Source organism: Lissotriton vulgaris, chromosome 10 (assembly GCF_964263255.1).
Source record: "Lissotriton vulgaris chromosome 10, aLisVul1.2, whole genome shotgun sequence".
NCBI classification, from domain to species: domain Eukaryota; kingdom Metazoa; phylum Chordata; class Amphibia; order Caudata; family Salamandridae; genus Lissotriton; species Lissotriton vulgaris.
The window spans coordinates 525,292,637-525,314,327 of NC_141698.1; the positions used below are offsets into that span (position 1 = coordinate 525,292,637).

At 52.5% G+C, this 21,691-nt stretch overlaps 1 protein-coding gene across 2 annotated transcripts in view; it reads left to right on the forward strand.

Annotated features, from left to right (window-relative positions):
* The window catches only part of LUC7L (LUC7 like), a 235,161-nt gene that overhangs the window by 127,079 nt on the left and 86,391 nt on the right, over positions 1-21,691 (forward strand). The window lies entirely within an intron of this gene.

Consider the following 21,691-nt stretch of genomic DNA (forward strand, 5'->3'; position numbering starts at 1 on the left):
TATGTGCATTCAGTGGTGAGGCATATAGAGCCATTGACATTGAGCCCAAGTTTGTAATATGCTTCAGATATGCATTGTAGGTATGCATATTATAACCCTGCTCTCGTATAATTGTTTAATAACAAAAGGTGCTTCTGTGGACTCTTATTAGAATAAAATACCTTTAGGAGGAAACATGCTGCACTAAGGATTTTTTCATATGCAGCCTACCTAATATCCGATCGCACCCAGACTGTCACCATGGGTGAATATCGATCAGCGGAGGTAGAGATTTCAAAAGGTGATGCGCAAAGTTTGGTTTCTGTAGTAGGGGATCTCTGTGTATAGTCATAATCTAGTGAATAGTCCCGCCCATGTGCGTGGACCCCGGAGCAATCAAAAATAATCTCTTAAAGTGTTGAAAATATGCAGAACTGCACAGACACTTAAGAGAGAATTCAAAGACATATAATGCAGCCTATAAACAGGCTACACTGTCCAGTACTTCAACTAGAAATTCCACCAAAAATCCACAAACAGCAAAGCCTGTCCAGATTTCCCTTGCCTTCAGTAAAAAACCCTCTGGAATGATAGAGAGGAAGACATGGACAGACAAGCCCCATAGGCTGCCATTATGTGGCTCAGAACAGGATACTGTGCCTTTAAGAGAACTTTCCAGAACTTCACAGTATCCCAGAATGCCCTGCAGGTCCCTTTTACTTTGTTCTTTTTTTCTGGCTCCTTCTAGCAGGACCCTGGAGCATTGAGCTCTCCCTTTTTAGGGTTTTTGGTGATTATTTCACAGTTTTTTCTCAAGTTAAGTGCTTTATTGTACTTTGGTGCCTTTCTTCTTTGTCTTGCACTCTTTTTTTTTTTTTTGTCGAATATGCTTGCTTTATTCGATAAATGCCCGGAGTGCTCCAGGAAAAAGGCCAAATCGGATCCCCATGAGGTGTGTATCCTCTGCCTTCCTTCTTCACATATCCCTGAGGAGTGTGTTTTATGTCAAGGCTTCTTTGGCAGGACCCTGAAGGACAGGAAGAAGATCGGACTTCAGGGCCACGAGGAAAGAAGATTGAAGGCACAAGGTGGGTCTGGAGGGGCTTCTTCTGCCCATGCTGAGGCCTCTGGGGGGGGGGGGCTCCACAGGGGCAGGAAGTCCAGCAAACGCCACCATTCTCCGCCTGGGTCCTTTGCGCCCACTTCGGCGTCGAGAGGGATGACTACGGTCTGCTCCACGTCGTCGGAGACTAAACGACGTCGACGCTCGGCGTCGAGGGATGTTACTAGACCTTCGAAGTCCCCGGTGACTGTTTTTTCGTCGTCGGCGTAGAGCTTTCGACGTCGACAGGCCCGGCATCGGCGCTCGCCGTTTGCCGTCGGTGAAGAGGAGGCGTTCGGCGTCGAGGGAGTCCTCATCGTCCAGGTCGCCGTCGAGGCACAGGTCACAGTCCAAGCACGGGTCAACGTCAAAGCCCAGGTCACCGTCGAAGCCCAGGTCACCGTCGAAGCCCAGGTCACCGTCGAAGCCCAGGTCGCCGTCGAAGCCCAGGTCGCCGTCGAAGCCCAGGTTGCCGTCGAAGCCCAGGTTGCCGTCGAAACCCCGATCGCCGTTGAGGCATGGCAGATCGCCGTTGAGGCATGGCAGATCGCCGTTGAGGCATGGCAGATCGCCGTTGAGGCATGGCAGATCGCCGTCGAGGCATGGCAGATCGCCGTCGAGGCATGGCAGATCGCCGTCGAGGCATGGCAGATCGCCGTCGAGGCACGGCAGATCGCCGTCGAGGCGAAAGCGTTCGTAGCCGAAGAAGAGGCGCTCGACGTCAGGAGCCCGGCGCTCGCCGTCTGGTCGCCGCTCCTCGACGTCGAAGAGAGGTGGAAAGGGGCCTGACGCTGTGGGAAGTTCGCCAACGTCCCAGGCTGGTAGAGGTGGAGAATCACCGGGCTCTGTGTATTCCGAGGTGTATACCCCGTCTGGGAAGGTGACTCCTCCTCCTCCGTTACCGAGGGGACTCCCTCCGAGGACCCCTACTCCTCCTCCGTTGCCTCCGCCGCACCCTGGACCAGGGGTGCCAGTGAAGCCGCCTCCAGTTCCACCGAGGTCTACTTCGCTGCCTATGTTTCCAACACCTCCCAAGGGTACGCCTAAACCGAAAGCTCCGTCCAGGCCTAAGTCACCCGCACCGGTGGACCCGTTTGACCGCCCTGGGCCGAGGTCACGTTCACGCTCCGGACGGAGAGGAAGATCGAGGAGTCGTCATAGATCCTCCACCAGATCGAGGTGTCTCCATAGGAGGCGGGGGTCGAGGTCCCCAGACGGACTCTTCCAGGACCCGTTCCTACTCCCCGACCTTGTCGGACTCCCCAGAGACCAGGGTTTCTCCAGTGGATGACATAGCCACTTTCCAGGAGGTCCTCCTGAGGGGGGCTGTAAAGTTGGGTATCGCTATGACGGTTCCTACACCTTCAACTTCAGTGATATTTGAGACACTCCACAAGAGGCATCTGTCTCGCCCTTTGCTTCCGCTAGTACCTGGATTGAAGGAACCCGCAGAGGAGATGTTCCTCACGCCGGCTGTGGTGAAGGCCGCTCCATCCCGACTTCTAAAGAAGTACAGGGCTCCGGATTCGGACCCTGCCTTTCTGAGGGTGGATCCGGTACCGGATTCGGTGATAGTGACGGCGGCCAGGAAGCTACACTCTACCTCCCCGTCTTCTACCGTGCCTCCAGATAAAGAGAGTAGATGGATCGACTCAGCTGGAAGGAAGGCGTGTGGGACCGCTTCCACAGCCATGAAGGCGTCCAGTGATACCGCTCTGCTGGGACGTTATGACCGGGCTCTGTGGGACTCCCTTCAACAGTTCGTGGAACTTCTACCGAGACAAGAAGGAGGACTTCCAGGAGATCCTCAAGGAAGGGATGCTGGTGTCCAATCAGGTAATCAGCGCAGCTGCGGATGTCTCCTTGTTGGCTGCCCATGGTTACTGCCATGGAATCAATCAGCGCCAACATGCCTGGCTCCGGCTCACGTCACTCAAGCCGGAGACCCAGCAGCGGGTGGCCAACCTGCCGTTTTCCGGGGATTCTTTGTTCGTAAAACACGCAGATGATGAGATGGCCTGCATGAAGGCGTAAGGAGACCCTTACGGCTGTGGGCCTTTCCAGAGGCGCTACGGTGCACAAGGAAGAGAACGGGGGCAGTCTTCGGGACAGCAGCAGCAACAGCAGCAGCAGTTCCGGAGACCCTTCCAGAAACGACAGAAGGGTAGAGGGGGACAGCAGTCCTCTACCGCGAACAAGGGCCCAGCCGGGTCTCGACCCTGAGCGGTTACTTCCCCTTCATCCCTTACCCGCTCCGGTAGGGGGAAGCGTTCAATTTTTTCTGGCAGAGTGGAGAAAAATTACTCTGGACAAGTGGGTGCTGAATATTGTTTGCAATGGATACAGTCTTCGGTTCATCAGCCCGCCTCCAGCGATCCCTCCGGTCAGCTCACAGTATCAACTGCGCGAGCTCCAGGCGGAGGCCGATATCCTGTTAAGGAAAAGGGCGATAGAAGACTTACCTCTGTCTCAAAGAGGAAGAGGTCTGTACTCCCGGTTCTTCCTGGTTCGCAAGAAGGACAAGAACTAGTTCAGGCCCATTCTGGACTTGCAGCAGGCAAACAAGTGGATTCGCAGAGAAAAGTTTCGCATGCTGTTGTTGCATCAGATTTTTCCTCAGTTGCAACAGGGGGACTGGCTTTGTGCCATAGACCTACAGGATGCGTACTTCCACGTGCCCATCGGGTACAAACACAGTAAGTTTATGCGTTTTTAAGTCGGCACCAACCATTATCAGTACACAGTGCTGCCATTCGGGCTGAAATCTGCGCCCAGAACTTTTTCGAAGTGCATGGCAGTAGTAGCGGCACACCTCAGGAAGAACAAGGTGTTTGTCTACCCGTACCTGGACGATTGGTTGATCAAGGCCTCCTTCTCGGAAGCTCAAGCAGACTTCCAGAAGACGTGCGTTCTCTGGAACAAGTTGGGGTTGCACATCAACATGGCCAAGTCTGTCCCGATCCCGGTCCAGTGCATTTAGTACTTGGGAGCCACCATCAATAAGCTGTCAGCAAGCGTGTCTCCTTCGGAGGAGCGACGGCGATCGATCCTTCGGAAGGCTCAGGCTCTTATGACCGCTCCATCTAAAACAGTGAGGACGGTGTCTTCTAAAATTCAAACCCCAACACCGCTCCCAGCACGGGTGTTTATGCAGTTAATAGGCATGATGGCCTCCTGCATCTTCATAGTCCCTCACGCAAGACTACACATGCGTCCGCTTCAGGAGTGCTTAGTACGGCAGTGGAACCAGGCTCAAGGACAATTAAAAGACCTAGTGTTGGTGACCGGTCGCGCATACCACTCTCTGCATTGGTGGAACCCACAAAACCTTTGCAGGGGACGACCGTTCCAAGAGCCTGTACCACAAATAGTGCTGATGACGGACGCATCTCTCCTGGGCTGGGGAGCGCATGTCCTCCATTACACAGTACAGGGACTATGGATGACACAGCAAAAGAAGATGCACATCAACCTGTTGGAACTGATGGCAATCTTCATGGCAATGAAGGCGTTCAAGGTACATTTGTGCAACAAAGTCGTGTTGATCCGGACGGACAACATGACTGCCATGTACTACATACAGAAGCCGGGAGGAACACACTCTCCACAGTTGTCGTATCTAGCGCAAAGCATGTGGAAGTGGGCCATTCAGAGGAACATATTCCTCATGGCGGAACACCTCCCAGGCATGGACAACCAGATGGCGGATCTGCTCAGCAGACACAGCACCAGATGCACAAGTGGGAGATACATCCCTCAGTGCTACAACCATATTTCCAGCAGTGGGGTCACCCAGAGATAGGCTTGTTTGCCACAAGGGAAAACGCAAAATGCCAAAGCTTCGCCGCCAGGTTTCCACATCTGCAGTCTCAGGGCATTGCCATATGGATGAACTGGTCAGGCAGGTTTGCGTACGCTTTCCCCCCAGCCTCGCTCATACCACTAGTGGCACGCAAACTGCGACCACACTCCATGACACTCATCCTAGTTACTCCAACGTGGGCGAGGCAACCATGGTACACCACGTTCCTAGAACTTTCCGTGGTGCCTCATCAAAGGCTGCGATTAACACCCAGTTTTTTAACGCAGAGCCATGGAGACATTCAGCACCCAGATCCGCAACAGTTGAACCTTGCGATCTGGCTCCTGAAGTCCTAGAGTTTGGTTACCTGAACTTGCCTCCTGACTATGAATATTATCAAAGAGGCAAGGAAACCAACAACCAGAGCATGCCATGCGGCGAAGTGGAAACGATTTGTCATCTATTGTACCAATAATGACATAAATCCGCTAGATGCATCTACTCAAAACATCATATGTTACCGGTTACATTTACATAGATGCAATCTAGCCTACAATTCCATACGTATACATTTAGTTGCGGTGGCAGCTTATCTTCAGAACAGGCAACACCTTTCACTCTTCAGAGTGCCTGCTATTAAATCTTTTATGGAGGGACTCAAACAAGTGATTCCTCCAAGACACCCACCTTCACCTGTGTCTGGAACCTCAATGTGGTTATAACCAGACTGATGGGACCACATTTTGAACCTCTACACTCGTGTGAGATTCAATTCCTAACGTGGAAAGTGGCTTTCTTAGTGGCGATTACATCACTTAGGAGAGTTGGTGAGCTACAAGCCCTAACTATTCAGGAGCCATTCATACAAATTCATGCAAATAGGGTAGTGCTACGTACAAACCCTAAATTTACGCCAAAGGTGGTATTCCAGTGTCACATCAATCAGACTATCGAACTGCCAGTGTTCTTCCCAAATCCAGATTCAGTGGCAGAAAGAGCTCTAGATACCCTGGATGTTAAGAGCTCTCCTGTACTATATAGACAGAACAAAACCTTTCAGGAAAACTAAGCAACTGTTTGTTGCCTTTTCACCACAGCACAAAGGCAACCCCATTTCAAAATCCGGTATAGCCAGATGGATTGTTAAGTGCATACAAATTTGTTATCAGAAAGCTAAACGCACATTAACAGTTCCCCCAAGAGCGCATTCCACACGCAAGTTAGGGGCATCCATGGCTTTCCTGGGAAACATTCCTCTAGAAGACATATGTAGAGCAGCCACATGGACTACCATACATACATTTACCAAACACTACTGCGTAGATGTACACTCCAAACAGCAAGCAGCTGTAGGACAGGCTGTACTCAAGACTCTTTTTCAGGCTGCTTCAGCTGGCACGGGCAACCACCGCTAAGGGGGAAACTGCTATACATTCTATGCACAGATATGAATTCAGCAGCCCACATGCCTCGAACGGAATATGCTACTTACCAGTATGCATCTGTTCTTGGCATGTAGGGCTGCTGACATTCATATCGCCCTCCCTCCTCCCCGGTGCCTGTCGCAGCTGTAGCACTCAGAATTATTCTATAGCATGGACATCACTTACTGTATCATACTCCATCCCTGCCACAATGGCGAAAAACAATCTGAGGATGGAGAGGATGTCCATGCGCACTGTATTCCGGGGGAGGAGCCACCTATCTTGTGATACTTTGAAGACTCTTCCTGGACAACTATGTGCAATCATCCGGACCCAACACTAGGTGGCGATCTATGCACAGATATGAATGTCCGCAGCCCTACATGCCAAGAACAGATGCATACTGGTAAGTAGCATATTCCTTCATCAGTGTGCTGGTCACTCTCTGTGCATGCTGCTTGCACTTCTTGTATGAGCTTGCTTTGATCAGCCAGTCGTCCAGGTAAGGGTACACGTGTATCCCTTCCCTTCGTAGGTGTGCTGAGACTGTTGCGAGGCACTTTGTGAAAACCCTTGGTGCCGATTTGAGTCCGAACGCCAGGGTTGTGAACTGGTAGTGGTCCTCTCTGATGATGAATCTGAGGAGGTGCTTGTGGCCCCTGTTCATTGGGATGTGCAGGTAGGCATCCTGGAGGTCTATGGTGACCATGAAGTCCTCGCCTTGCAATTGAGGGAGTACCTCTTGTAGGGAGGTCATCTTGAATTTTTGCGTTCTTACGAACTTGTTTAAGAATCTTGGCTCCAAGATGGGCCTTTCCCTGTAATTTACTGGTTCTATGGCTTGTTTTTGAAGGAGCTCCTTTGCTTCGTCCCGAAGGAGCTCTAGGTCTTTCCTTGCTAGTGGCCTTCTTCTTGGTTTCTTGTCAGTTGGCTTTCCTTCCAACTCTATGCAAATCCTGTACTGTATGATGTGGGGTACCCATTTGTCTGATGTTATACTCTTCCACTCCCTGAAGAAGTGTTTCAGTCTTCCTCCCACTGGTCTTACATGTACGGAGGTGTCTAGTTTGCGTAACTCCTGTCCGATGTGTTTGTGCTCCACCCTGGGAGTTTTTTCTCGGGTGAGCACATGGAGTTTTATTGAGTCACTTAGAGGCGGGTTGCTGTTCCCCTCTCTTATTCTGTCCACGTCCATTCCCTCTACCGCGAAAGGACTGGCCTCTTGGTTGGTACTGCACGGACTGTTTTTGCTGCCCCTGCTGTGTCTGGGTGTCTGCTTGGTGGGCTTGTTGTAATGCCTGGTGTGATGTTCCCGGCTGGTTTCCTCCCCTCCCGTTAGGTCTTCGTGACGGGGTGCCTCTCTTAGTACCTCTGAACTGCAATGCCCCCATGGATCTTGCAGTCTCGTTATCCTTCTTCAGTTGGCTGAGTTTCTCATCAACTGGGGCCCCGAACAGCGTTTCTTCGTTGAACGGTGTGTTGAGGATGCTGTGCTGCACTTCTGGCTTGAAGCCCGAAATCCTGAGCCAGGCTGGTCTTTTCTCCGTGATGCCCGTCATCATGAGCCTGCTGGAGGCGTCTGCTCTGTAGTGTAGTTCCTATATTCCCAATAGACTTTGCGCATTGGAATAACACAAACAATAGTTTAGACGTAGGACTGAGGTCGACTAGGTCTCTATTGAATATGTTAGTCTTAATTAGGTATGCCAGCTAGCTCAGAGGTCACTAGAAACTTTGTCGAGTGAACAGGAAGGAGTTAACTTTCCTGAATAGACAAAAAGGGATTAGTTTCTGACAACCGCATAAACATGACAACTTTGCTCCCCCTAGAATAAGGAGTATATCTCCAGAGTCGTGTGAAAACAATAGACAGCTATTTCACGCAGTCAATCGTACATGCTTAGTTTCACCAGAGTGCAGAGAAATAGGTAGATGGGCGTTTGCAATAAGTTATTTATTGAGCAGTCCTCTTTCTCATGCAAGAGAAGTGAATTGCCACAATTGCAATACTTGTCATAAAGTAAAGTGCGTACAGTAAAAGGAGTATTATGAAATAATACTGTAAACGCATTGTTATGGTTTCTGAGCCATATGATACTTAAAACGGATAAAATATATACAATACATACAATGATAAAAGTTGACTAAACATACTCAACTGGGGCTTCTAAAATACGCCTACCCCGATGTACCTCACCTAAGCCTAGTACGTGGGAAGGAGTAAGTGAGCTGCAGTTTAAGTTAGTTTTGCCATGAATCTAAATCAAGAATTCTCTAAGGATCTAATCAGCTCCGTACCTTGGTTATAGAATGAAGGAGGTCTTGTATCTCTTTCTCGGGACTCTATCTCCCAGCAACCCGCATGGGTGACTGGAAACACTGGAGCTGTATTTCTCGGCAGGAGAAAAGACATAGTCTCTCTCAGTGCGTCAATGGGAGGGTCGGCTTCCTTCGGCACTCATCAGCTGGGCTTTGGGTAAGTAGATAGCCGCTCTGCTCCAAACCACTGTGCGTTTGCTTAAGGCAAATGCTGGTATATTTATACCTGGAAGGTGCCGAGTTTGACGTAAGGTTGGACATAAGACGTCACTAAGAACTTTCAGTTCTTTCAGGACTCTCAGCAGTTCTAGGACAAATCAAAACAGAAGCAGGGGGAATTCCCAGGCTGCTGGATGCTTGGTTTGTTTAAAGAACGTGTTGTACTTTCTAGGAGTCTAGGGAAGTAGCCTTGCCGTATTTGGACTGCATTGGCTATGACTAAATATGGATATGATTCTTATGCCTTTATAAGGATATGATTTGTTATAACCACATAAGGGCATGAATCAGGAATATTAAATTAGGGTCCTAGATACGTTTACAACACCCACTCCACGTATAATGTCCATCATTACTAAATACTAAGCAATATATACACATATAAGTATGCATGTATTTTCCAGCCCACTCCAAAATACATAAAATGCATTCGAAATGGTATAGATACACGAAAAAATTAGTATTATACGGTACGTTTTCAAGCAGTGGTATCATTCAGATAATATTTCTATAGTGCATTGTAATCCTCACTGAATGAATCACGAAATTTACATTTATGAAATGGCTCTTAATACAGAAGAGGTAGAGACCATTTCATCACATATTTATACAAGACTGTACATATTCTAGAGGCTGATTCAAAATATTGCCTCTAGAGTCTTTAAAAATAGAAGTTCTGTTCTCTAAGAATAGTTCTACTTTAAGCAGAGTACCATGTGCCAAAAAAAGGTAACTATTTTGGAAATTGAAAAAAATAATTCAGCTTTCATGGGAAAAAAAAATAGTTCCAAATGTTTTCAGTAGTGTTTATCAAAAACTGAAGGCCGAATTCAGAGTTCAGGGAACGCTGTGTGCTTGCTGTTTCAAAAGTTATTCTCGTTGTTTAGGAAAGCACATTAAATCAGATAGGCTGGTGAAAAATTCCTCTACAACAGTAGGTGAAAGTTCTACCAAGTTTGAATAATGCTGAAATAGTGCATCTGTGAGTTTCATTGCCATCATCGATGTCAAGATCAGCAATGTTCACAGAAGGTTGTACCTGTGTGGTGCCGCTTTCATCTCGTACTTCACCTCCACCTAAACGTAATGGTGAAGTCTCAATGAATGCCGTCATCAGAATGGGTAGCCGCTGGGGACAACCCGTTGCATGAGCCGTTACCGAACCAAGCAAAGTATCGATATCCATTGGTACTGCTGATGGTAGTGTAAGACAGACGTCCAACATGCATTCTTCTCCGCATAGCAGACATCGAAGCACAGGTAAGATGCAATCTTGCCAGATTGGTCTGAATGAAAGAAACCAGGTAGTATTCAGATCTCTTAGCCGGGCCAATCCGAGGACTTTAGTGATCCGTTCTCTGTATCGTATTGCTAGGATCGTTTCTTCCATCGTAGCCTGAGTTTTTTCTGTGACTTGGCTTGCCATATCGGAGCAGAAGGAACAAAAATAAAATTCCTGCTACGAGTCACAAAATAAGAGGCAGGCCACCGAATAAAGAATGCACAAAATTCGAGAAAGTGCCCAGAACTGTTTCAAAGGGTGCTAACAGTTCCGAAAAAATAAATACATGTGTGATGCCACTGGTATCTGACGTGTTTAAGTTAACATTTCTATGAAATGCATGGGGCAATTTGTCGATAATAGGGTATGTATCTCTGCCGCTGTCCTTGCAACTTGAAGATCATACGTCTCTTTGGACGAGGTTAAAGGCACAGTTGTCTGTAAAAGAATAGACTTTATTCTGCTTAAAGTATCAATTTGAATAGAAGAGATACTCACAGAAGGCCATATTGCTGCCTCCATGTCTGGATTGTTGTTTGGATACAATACTTGCATACAACAATTGACCCTGGAAGTAACGCTCACAAAATAGGCTTTTCCTGGCATCATGTCACAACAGCTGTGGTCACTTATTATAGCGTAGCTACAGTTGGAAAGTTGTCTGAAAAAGGGCTCTATCTATGTAGCAGGGGTGCCGTGGAGATGACATGAAAGGTTGTTTGATGAACCTTCGCAGGCTCCATGCAAGTTAATTCCTTGACACAGAAGTGTACCGCTTAGTGATTCTTAGGTCGAGCCTGTCAATGCGCGTGCGCATTGAGCTTGCGAGACATATTGGGGCTAAACGAGAGCTTAACCATCAGGCGATTTGATGCTGTGCCCGTGAAAAGCAAGCTCAATGCGCAAACGCATTGACCTAAAAAGCGCTTGCACATGAAAGCCAGGCTTTGGGTTGCACACTTCACTGTAAATCTGCTTCAAAGGTAAATCTGCTTCAAAGGCACAGACGGCACTTCACACGGCTGTGTGCGTCTCAGGACAAACATCGGAAGTTTCACATCTCCGCGTTTGTTTCCTCACATCATGTGTTCCTCGCCGGTCTTTCTTTCGGATGAGAAAGAAAATCTCATGTTTAACCGAAAACCTCTGGCCAGGCTCCTTCATGCGCGGAACCCTCCTCCCCTGCCCCCTGCTTGTTTTCCTGTAAGAGTTCACCCCATTTCCTGCGGCGACCCTCGGGCTTTAATCTAACCTGCTGCATGCCAGTACAAAGTTCACGCTGGATAAACACTTTTCCCGGCAGTGGCCCCTCTCGAATGCTGACAGCGTAAGAGCTTTGCTGACGAGTCGCCTGCCCCCAGCACCCCCCCCCCCCCCCTGCCCCTCCAAGCCTTCTGGTCCACCTCACTAACAAGGAGTGTATTTCCACTGCCCGAACCACGAAAATCAAAATGTTTAATGTGTTACTATTAAACACGTGCTTTCCTTTAACTATTTTCGAACAGACATTGGTCACAGTGCCAGGTTCCTTTAGGATTTAGTGTTCGCAGCACGCGCCTTCCCTCACTATTGCATTCCTCTCACCTCACCTTTGTAGCACGAGTCGAGGACTCATTCTGTAGCACCCCCTCCCGCCGCACCTAACGTCGTCTCAGCGGTCTCATTGGATTCTGATTTTTGCGGTCTTTTGTAACTTTACTTGTGTTATTTTAAATCCTTTTTTTCGTGCTTTGTGACCACTTTAATTGGCCATTATTTACCGGGACCTTGTAATTCCTGCTTGGTTGCTGACTCCGTGAATAACAAGTCGCCGACTTTGATTCCCCTAACAATTTTTTTGTTGGCAGCTCCCCTAGTCTTTTACTATGTGTGTCTAGTGACCGTGCTTTATTTTATCTGTGGCTTAATATGCTTGTATCCCTTTAAGCCATCATCGTCCCTATTTTTAACATTTAGAATGTCCATAGGCATGCGTTAAAATTGTTTATTTATTTATTGGGGGCTGTGTGGTCTCCTAAACTGTAATTCGTAAAGTCTACATTTGCGAGCTGACCCTTGGAAAACAGTTCAAATAGGACAACCATTTGAGTAAATATATACGCAATTACAGTGGCGATCTGCAGGGAACGTCTGAATCGGAGACAGCAGCATTTCCAGCCCCAGAGATGCATGTTTGATGGCGGACAGCTGCTCTGATCCCCGGTCAAATGCTCGGCCTCTTTCTCTCCCATTAAGAGGTCTGCTACAAATCCTTCTCTGCCCTGCAAACATGTCTTTCTCCCCCTCACAACCCCACACCCTCACACACCCTCACCCCCTTCACCCCTTCACGCCCTCACCCTCTCGCCCCCTCACCCTCACACCCCCTCACCCCCTCACCCTCTCACCCTCACACCCCCTCACCCTCACACCCCCTCACCCTCACACCCCCTCAACCTCACACCCCCTCATTCACCCTCACACCCCCTCATTCACCCTCACACCCCCTCATTCACCCTCACGCCCCCTCATTCACCCTCACGCCCCCTCATTCACCCTCACACCCTCTCATTCACCCTCACACCCCCTCATTCACCCTCACACCCCCTCATTCACCCTCACACCCCTTCCCACTCACACCCCTTCCCCCTCACACCCCTTCCCCCTCACACCCCTTCCCCCTCACACCCCTTCCCCCTCACCCCCCTCACCCCCTCTCACCCCCCTCACCCCCTCTCACCCCCCTCACCCCCTCTCACCCCCCTCACCCCCTCTCACCCCCCTCACCCCCTCTCATCCTCGCACCCCCTCTCATCCTCGCACCCCCTCTCATCCTCGCACCCCCTCTCATCCTCGCACCCCCTCTCATCCTCGCACCCCCTCTCATCCTCGCACCCCCTCTCATCCTCGCACCCCCTCTCATCCTCGCACCCCCTCTCATCCTCGCACCCCCTCTCATCCTCGCACCCCCTCTCATCCTCGCACCCCCTCTCATCCTCGCACCCCCTCTCATCCTCGCACCCCCTCTCACCCTCCCACCCTCTCACCCTCCCACCCTCTCTTACCCTCCCACCCCCTCTCACCCTCCCACCCCCTCTCACCCTCCCACCCCCACTCACCCCCACTCACCCTCCCACCCTCTCTTACCCTCCCACCCCCCTCTCACCCTCCCACCCCCTCTCACCCTCCCACCCTCACTCACCCTCCAACCCCCTCTCACCCTCCCACCCCCACTCACCCCCACTCACCCCCACTCACCCCCACTCTCCCCCACTCTCCCCCACTCTCCCCCACTCTCCCCCACTCTCCCCCACTCTCCCCCACTCTCCCCCACTCTCCCCCACTCTCCCCCACTCTCCCCCACTCTCCCTCACTCTCCCTCACTCTCCCTCACTCTCCCTCACTCTCCCTCACTCTCCCTCACTCTCCCTCACTCACCCTCACTCACAAATCCTTCTCTGCCCTGCAAACATGTCTTTCTCCCCCTCACAACCCCACACCCTCACACACCCTCACCCCCTTCACCCTCTCACCCTCTCACCCTCTCACCCCCTCACCCTCACACCCCCTCACCCTCACACCCCCTCACCCTCACACCCCCTCATTCACCCTCACACCCCCTCATTCACCCTCACACTCCTTCACCCTCACACCCCTTCCCCCTCACACCCCTTCCCCCTCACACCCCTTCCCCCTCACACCCCTTCCCCCTCACACCCCTTCCCCCTCACACCCCTTCCCCCTCACACCCCTTCCCCCTCACACCCCTTTCCCCTCACACCCCTTCCCCCTCACACCCCTCAACCCCCCTCATCCTCGCACCCCCTCTCATCCTCGCACCCCCTCTCACCCTCCCCACCCTCACTCACCCTCACTCACCCTCTCACCCCCACTCACCCCCACTCACCCCCACTCTCCCCCACTCTCCCCCACTCTCCCCCACTCTCCCCCACTCTCCCTCACTCTCCCTCACTCTCCCTCACTCTCCCTCACTCTCCCTCACTCTCCCTCACTCTCCCTCACTCTCCCTCACTCTCCCTCACTCTCCCTCACTCTCCCTCACTCTCCCTCACTCTCCCTCACTCTCCCTCACTCTCCCTCACTCTCCCTCACTCTCCCTCACTCTCCCTCACTCACCCTCACTCACCCTCACTCTCCCTCACTCACCCCTCACTCTCCCTCACTCACCCTCACTCACCCTCACTCACAAATCCTTCTCTGCCCTGCAAACATGTCTTTCTCCCCCTCACAACCCCACACACCCTCACCCCCTTCACCCTCTCACCCTCTCACCCTCTCACCCCCTCACCCTCACACCCCCTCACCCTCACACCCCCTCATTCACCCTCACACCCCCTCATTCACCCTCACACCCCTTCCCCCTCACACCCCTTCCCCCTCACACCCCTTCCCCCTCACACCCCTTCCCCCTCACACCCCTTCCCCCTCACACCCCTTCCCCCTCACACCCCTTCCCCCACACCCCTTCCCCCTCACACCCACAACCCCCTCACACCCCTCAACCCCCCTCATCCTTGCACCCCCTCTCATCCTCGCACCCCCTCTCATCCTCGCACCCCCTCTCATCCTCGCACTCCCTCTCATCCTCGCACTCCCTCTCATCCTCCCACCCCCTCTCACCCTCCCACCCCCTCCCACCCTCCCTCACACCCCTCAACCCCCCTCATCCTTGCACCCCCTCTCTCATCCTCGCACCCCTCTCATCCTCGCACCCCCTCTCATCCTCGCACTCCCTCTCATCCTCGCACTCCCTCTCATCCTCCCACCCCCTCTCACCCTCCCACCCCCTCTCCTCCCTCCCACCCTCCTCTCCACCCTCTCACCCTCCCACCCCCTCTCACCCTCCCACCCCCTCTCACCCTCCACCCCCTCTCATCCCTCCCACCCCTCTCCACCCTCCCACCCACTCTCACCCCCTCTCACCCTCCCACCCCCTCTCCCACCACCCTCACCCCCTCCCACCCTCCCCCCTCCCACCCTCCCACCCTCCCACCCCCTCCACCCCTCACCACCCTCCACCTCTCACCCTCACCTCCCCACTCACCCCACTCACCCCACTCACCCCACTCACCCCCACTCACCCCCACTCACACCCACTCACCCCCACTCACCCTCACTCTCCCTCACTCTCCCTCACTCTCCCTCACTCACTCACCCTCACTCTCCCTCACTCACTCACCCTCACTCTCCCTCACTCACAAATCCTTCTCTGCCCTGCAAACATGTCTTTCTCCCCCTCACAACCCCACACCCTCACACACCCTCACCCCCTTCACCCCCTCACCCTCTCACCCTCTCACCCTCTCACCCTCTCACCCTCACACCCCCTCACCCTCTCACCCTCACACCCCCTCACCCTCACACCCCCTCATTCACCCTCACACCCCCTCATTCACCCTCACACCCCCTCATTCACCCTCACACCCCTTCCCCCTCACACCCCTTCCCCCTCACACCCCTTCCCCCTCACACCCCTTCCCCTCACACCCCTTCCCCTCACACCCCTTTCCCTCACACCCCTTTCCCCTCACACCCCTTCCCCCTCACACCCCTTCCCCCTCACACCCCTTCCCCCTCACAACCCCCTCACACCCCTCAACCCCCCTCATCCTCGCACCCCCTCTCATCCTCGCACCCCCTCTCATCCTCTCATCCTCGCACCCCCTCTCATCCTCGCACCCCCTCTCATCCTCGCACCCCCTCTCATCCTCGCACCCCCTCTCATCCTCGCACCCCCTCTCATCCTCGCACCCCCTCTCATCCTCGCACCCCCTCTCATCCTCGCACCCCCTCTCATCCTCGCACCCCCTTCACCCTCGCACCCCCTCTCACCCTCGCACCCCCTCTCACCCTCGCACCCCCTCTCACCCTCGCACCCCCTCTCATCCTCCCACCCCCTCTCACCCTCCCACCCCCTCTCACCCTCCCACCCCCTCTCACCCTCCCACCCCCTCTCACCCTCCACCCCCTCTCACCCTCTCACCCCCTCTCACCCTCTCTCACCCTCTCTCACCCTCACTCACCTCACTCACTCACCACCCTCACTCACCCTCACTCACCCTCACTCACCCTCACCCTCACTCACCTCTCACCCTCACTCACCCTCTCACCCTCTCACCCTCTCACCCTCTCACCCTAGCTCACCCTCACTCACCCTCTCACCCTCTCCCCTAGCTCACCCTCGCTCACCCCTCGCTCACCCTCACACCCTCTCACCCTCTCACCCTCTCACCCTCTCACCTCACACCCCCTCACCCTCACCCACCCTCACACCCCCTCACCCCTCACACTCCCTCAACCTCACACCCCCTCATTCACCCTCACCCCTCATTCACCCTCACACCCCCTCATCACCCTCACACCCCCTCATTCACCCTCACACCCCTCATTCACCCTCACACCCCCTCATTCACCCTCACACCCCTTCCCCCTCACACCCCTTCCCCCTCACACCCCTTCCCCTCACACCCTCCTCCCCCTCACACCCCTTCCCCCTCACACCCTTCCCCTCACACCCACAACCCCCCTCACACCCCGCACCCTCCCTCACCCCCGCACCCCCTCTCATCCTCGCACCCCCTCTCATCCTCGCACCCCCTCTCACCCTCCCACCCCTCTCACCCTCCCACCCCTCACCCTCACCCTCTCACCTCCCACCCCCTCTCACCCCTCTCACCCTCCCACCCCCCTCTCACCCTCCACCCCCTCTCACCCTCCCACCCCCTCTCACCCTCCCACCCCCTCTCACCCCTCCCACCCCCTCTCACCCCCTCACTCTCCACCCCTCCCTCACCCCCTCCCACCCCTCACTCACCCCTCACTCCTCCCTCACCCACCCCTCACCTCCACCCTCTCACCTCACCCTCACCCACCCTCACCCCACCTCACCTCTCACTCACCCTCACTCCTCACTCGCCCTCATCGCCCTCACTCGCCCTCACTCAGCCCTCATCGCCCTCACTCGCCCTCACTCGCCCTCACTCGCCCTCACTCGCCCTCACTCGCCCTCACTCGCCCTCACTCGCCCTCACTCGCCCTCACTCGCCCTCATCTCACTCGCCCTCACTCGCCTCACTCGCCCTCACTCGCCACCCTCACTCACCTCACTCACCCTCACTCACCCTCACTCACCTCCCTCACTCACCTCACTCACCCTCACCTCATCACCTCACTCACCCTCACTCACCCTCACTCACCCTCACTCACCCTCACTCACCCTCACTCACCCTCACTCACCCTCACTCACCCTCACTCACTCACCTCACCCTCACTCACCTCACTCACCCTCACTCACCCTCACTCACCTCACTCACCCTCACTCACCCTCACTCACCCTCACTCACCCTCACTCACTCACCCTCACTCACTCACCCTCACTCACTCACCCTCACTCACTCACCCTCACTCACTCACCCTCTCACTCACCCTCACTCACCCTCACTCACTCACCCTCACTCACCCTCACTCACTCACCCTCACTCACCCTCACTCACTCACCCTCACTCACCCTCACTCTCACCCTCACTCACCCTCACTCACTCACCCTCACTCACTCACCCTCACTCACCCTCACTCACCCTCACTCACCCTCACTCACCCTCACTCACCTCACTCACCCTCACTCACCCTCACTCACACCTCACTCACCCTCACTCACCTCACTCACCCTCACTCACCCTCACTCACCCTCACTCACCCTCACTCACCTCACTCACCCTCACTCACCCTCACTCACCCTCACTCACCCTCACTCACCCTCATCACTCACCCTCACTCACCCCTCACTCACCCTCACTCACCCTCACTCACCCTCACTCACCCTCACTCACCCTCACTCACCCTCACTCACCCTCACTCACCCTCACTCACCACTCACCCTCACTCACCCTCACTCACCTCACTCACCTCACTCACCCTCACTCACCCTCACTCACCCTCACTCACCCTCACTCACCCTCACTCACCCTCACTCACCCTCACTCACCCTCACTCACCCTCACTCAATTTGACGAGTAGATGAAGAGGTACACCATTCCCGTCGAAGCCGGCGACGACTATCGTCTAAGTAGAGGACGAGGAGGAGTTTGACATCAGAGAGCCGCTGAAAACTCCCGAGCCCCAGGAACACCAAGAGGAAGAGGGCCTATACTATTTCGAGGAAGGCGAGGAAGACCAGTGCACAAGTTTGGACTTGACATCCTCGCAGGATCTCGGCGCTGAAAGCCCGGAAGAGGCCGTGGAGACGTACCCTTCGAGGCCTTCCCTGCCAGATGACATTGGGATCTACAACATGGTCATCAGGAACGCGGCAACAGCTTATGGAGTGAAATTAGAGGAAGAAAAACCAAAAGCCTGCTTCCTCCTAGAGACTCTGCTCCCACTCAAACCAGGAGTCCATTCCTCCCATGCTACCTAGTGTCCTGGATCAGGGGAGAGGCATTCAAAGAACCAACAAGCTGCAGGTCTGTCACACCCAGGACAGAGAAAAATACAAACACTCCTCTAAGGATCCTCCCTACATCCAGGGATCTGTCACAGCTGACTCCATCATAGCAGCACCAGCCAGAAAAAGGGCCAGTGTTCCCACAAACTAAGGCCCACCACCTGACAAGGAGAGTATGAGGATAGACCTCCCTGGAAGGAAGATGGAGAGGAATGCAGCAGTGCACTGGCGCATTGCCAACTCTAATGCCCTACGGAACAGGCATACGTACCAGCATTGGGACGAGGTCGGACAACTGCTCGAACACCCCCTGAGCAATACCAACAGAGGGCAACACACCTGGTGGAGGAAGACCAGAATATAGCAAACTCATGCCTAAAATCAGCCCTGGATGCGGCAGACACGTCCAGCAGGCTCATGATGATCGGGGTCACCGAGAGAAGACCTGCCTGGCTGAGAATATCAGGCTTCAAGCCGGAAGTACAGAATAACCTCCTGAACACCCCCTTTAATGGTGAAACCCTGTTCGGAGCTCCAGTGAATGAGAAACTCACCCAGCTCAAAAAGGAAAACAAAGCTGCAAGGTCCTTGGGGGGCCTTAAAATTCTGAGGAATGAGGAGAGGCACACTGACCCGGAGGCCAAACGGAAGAGGGGGAAACAAGCTGGGAACGTTACATCAGACATCCCAGCAGGGCTACCTGGGTGACAACCAAGCACAGCAGGGCCAGCAAAAACAAACCTGGCAATACCAGCCAAGGGGCCAGTCCTTTCTCGGGAGGCCGAATGGACGAGGGCAAACAAGAAGGGGGGGGACCAGAAACCCACTTCAAAGTGACTCCGCACCACCAACCATGCCCACCCACACGACACCTTTAGGGGAGGGGCACAACAAAGTACGCAAAAAAGAGTCACACGGGCAAAAGATCAACAAACATGTAACACCAGTAGGAGGCAGACTAAAACACTTCTTCCACGAATGGAGAAAATAACAACCGACAAATGGATACTGAACATCATACAGTTAGGATACTGCATAGAACTGGAAAAGATACCACCAAACAGGAAACCGAGAAGAAAAACGCACTCCGCAAAAGAACTAGTGCTACTCACAGAGGAAGCTCAAGAACTCCTCCACAAATAAGCCATAGAAACAAGAAAACAGGTAACAGACTTTAGAGTGGTTACTGAATTTTCAAAGAATCACCATATAGATACTGGAAAATATGGACAGCTAATAATAATAATAGTAAGTAGAGTACTTATTGTCCTTTTCACTGTTGGGCGCGAGCTGTGGGGTCAGGACAAAGAGTTCCCTTATATCATTCCAGATTCAGTTTCAACTTTTATGAATTTCTACTCTAAAAGAAAAATAGAAAAGAAGAATTACTGATTATAGGTAAATTATATTTGAATATTTATGAACTGTTAATCTGGCTAAAAACCCGAATGTTTTGAAATCTTTAAAATAAGAGACACCGGGAGTCACAATACTGATATATCTTTTGATCTACTTGTCACAAATTAAGGGATCTATGTCTTTTTTTCCACTTAGGTGGTGATTTTTATTAAATATATAATTAATTTCCTGATGGTAGTATATACTGCTAATAGCTTCTCACAGAAGGTGTGTTATACTCTGTTCCTATTGTTTTCTGGCTTGCAGCCCTGAGGAAGTTGATTAGGCATATGACTGATGCCCAACGAAACACGTGTTGGCTGCAGAGTGTGTTATGAATTGAGAAATTTGGAGCCCTTAAATAAAAAGGACCAACATCACGTTTACTAAAGGACTTTGGTGTCTGATTTGAAAATGGATTGAAAACAGACTTGTAATTTCAATTACATTTGATTGAACTCTGAGATAAGGATAATTTCAATTCTGAGTGCTTGGCGAGAAAATTTTGAAGCCATAGAAACAGTAACATTCAAAGAAAGAAACAAGGGAGTGTACTCCAACTACTTCCTCATACCAAAGGTGGACGAAACACTAAGACCCATCCTGGACCTTCGGTTCCTAAACCAATACATAAGAACACAAAAATTCAAGAGGACATCTCTTCAAGAAGTCATTCCTCAGATAAGGGAGGGAGACTTTATGTCCACCATAGACCTAAAGGACGCCTACCTTCACATCCCCATGAACAGACAGCACAAACATCTACTGAGATTTGCCATCAACAAAGCACACTACCATTTCACCGCCCTGGCCTTCGGACTAAAATCCGCACCAAGGGTTTTCATCAAGTGCCTCGCCGCCGTGGCAGCGCACCTAAGGAGGGAAGGGATCCATGCATACCCCTACCTCGACGAATGGCTCATAAAGGCAAGTTCCTACAAACCATGCAAGGAACATGCACAATGGGTCACAAACGCTAAAGGAACCGGGGTTCTCAATACACTGGGGGAAATCCTCAATGGAACCATAGCAAGTGAAGATCTTCCTAGGCGCACAGATCAACACCATACAGAGCAAAATGTTCCCCAGCGACAAGAAAATATGTGCCCTACTGAAGGAGACACGTCGGTACCAGAAGGGGCGAGCTCTGACAGTGAGGACCGCGAGCAAGTTTATGGGGATGATGGCGTCCTTCATACACCTAGTCTCCAATATACGGCTACAAATGAAACCATTCCAGGAATGGCTGCAAAAACAATGGTCACAAGCTACTGGGAGTTGGGAAGATCTAGTGGTTGTAACACACGCAGTGCAAGAGGAGATAGCGTGGTGGAACAAGGAGAACATAACAGAGGGGGCCTTTGACACCACAAAACCCAACAGTGACCATAACCACAGACTCATCCCAGAAGGGATGGGGAGCACACATGAACAAACTCAAGGTGCGGGGCCTGTGGACTCCAACAGATGCGACCAGGCACATCAACTACCTGGAACTAAAGACCGTGTTCCTCGCCCTAAAAGCCTTCCAGAAACAACTGTATGGGCATAGAGTGTTGATACAGACCGAAAACGCCACAATGTTCTACATCAACAAACCGGGAGGAACACAATCAGTCGCACTATGCAACCTAGCGCAGGACATATGGAGATGGGCCATCCCTCTTAAAATAGACCTCCTAGCCATACACCTACCAGGGAAGGACAACGTGGAGGCAGACTG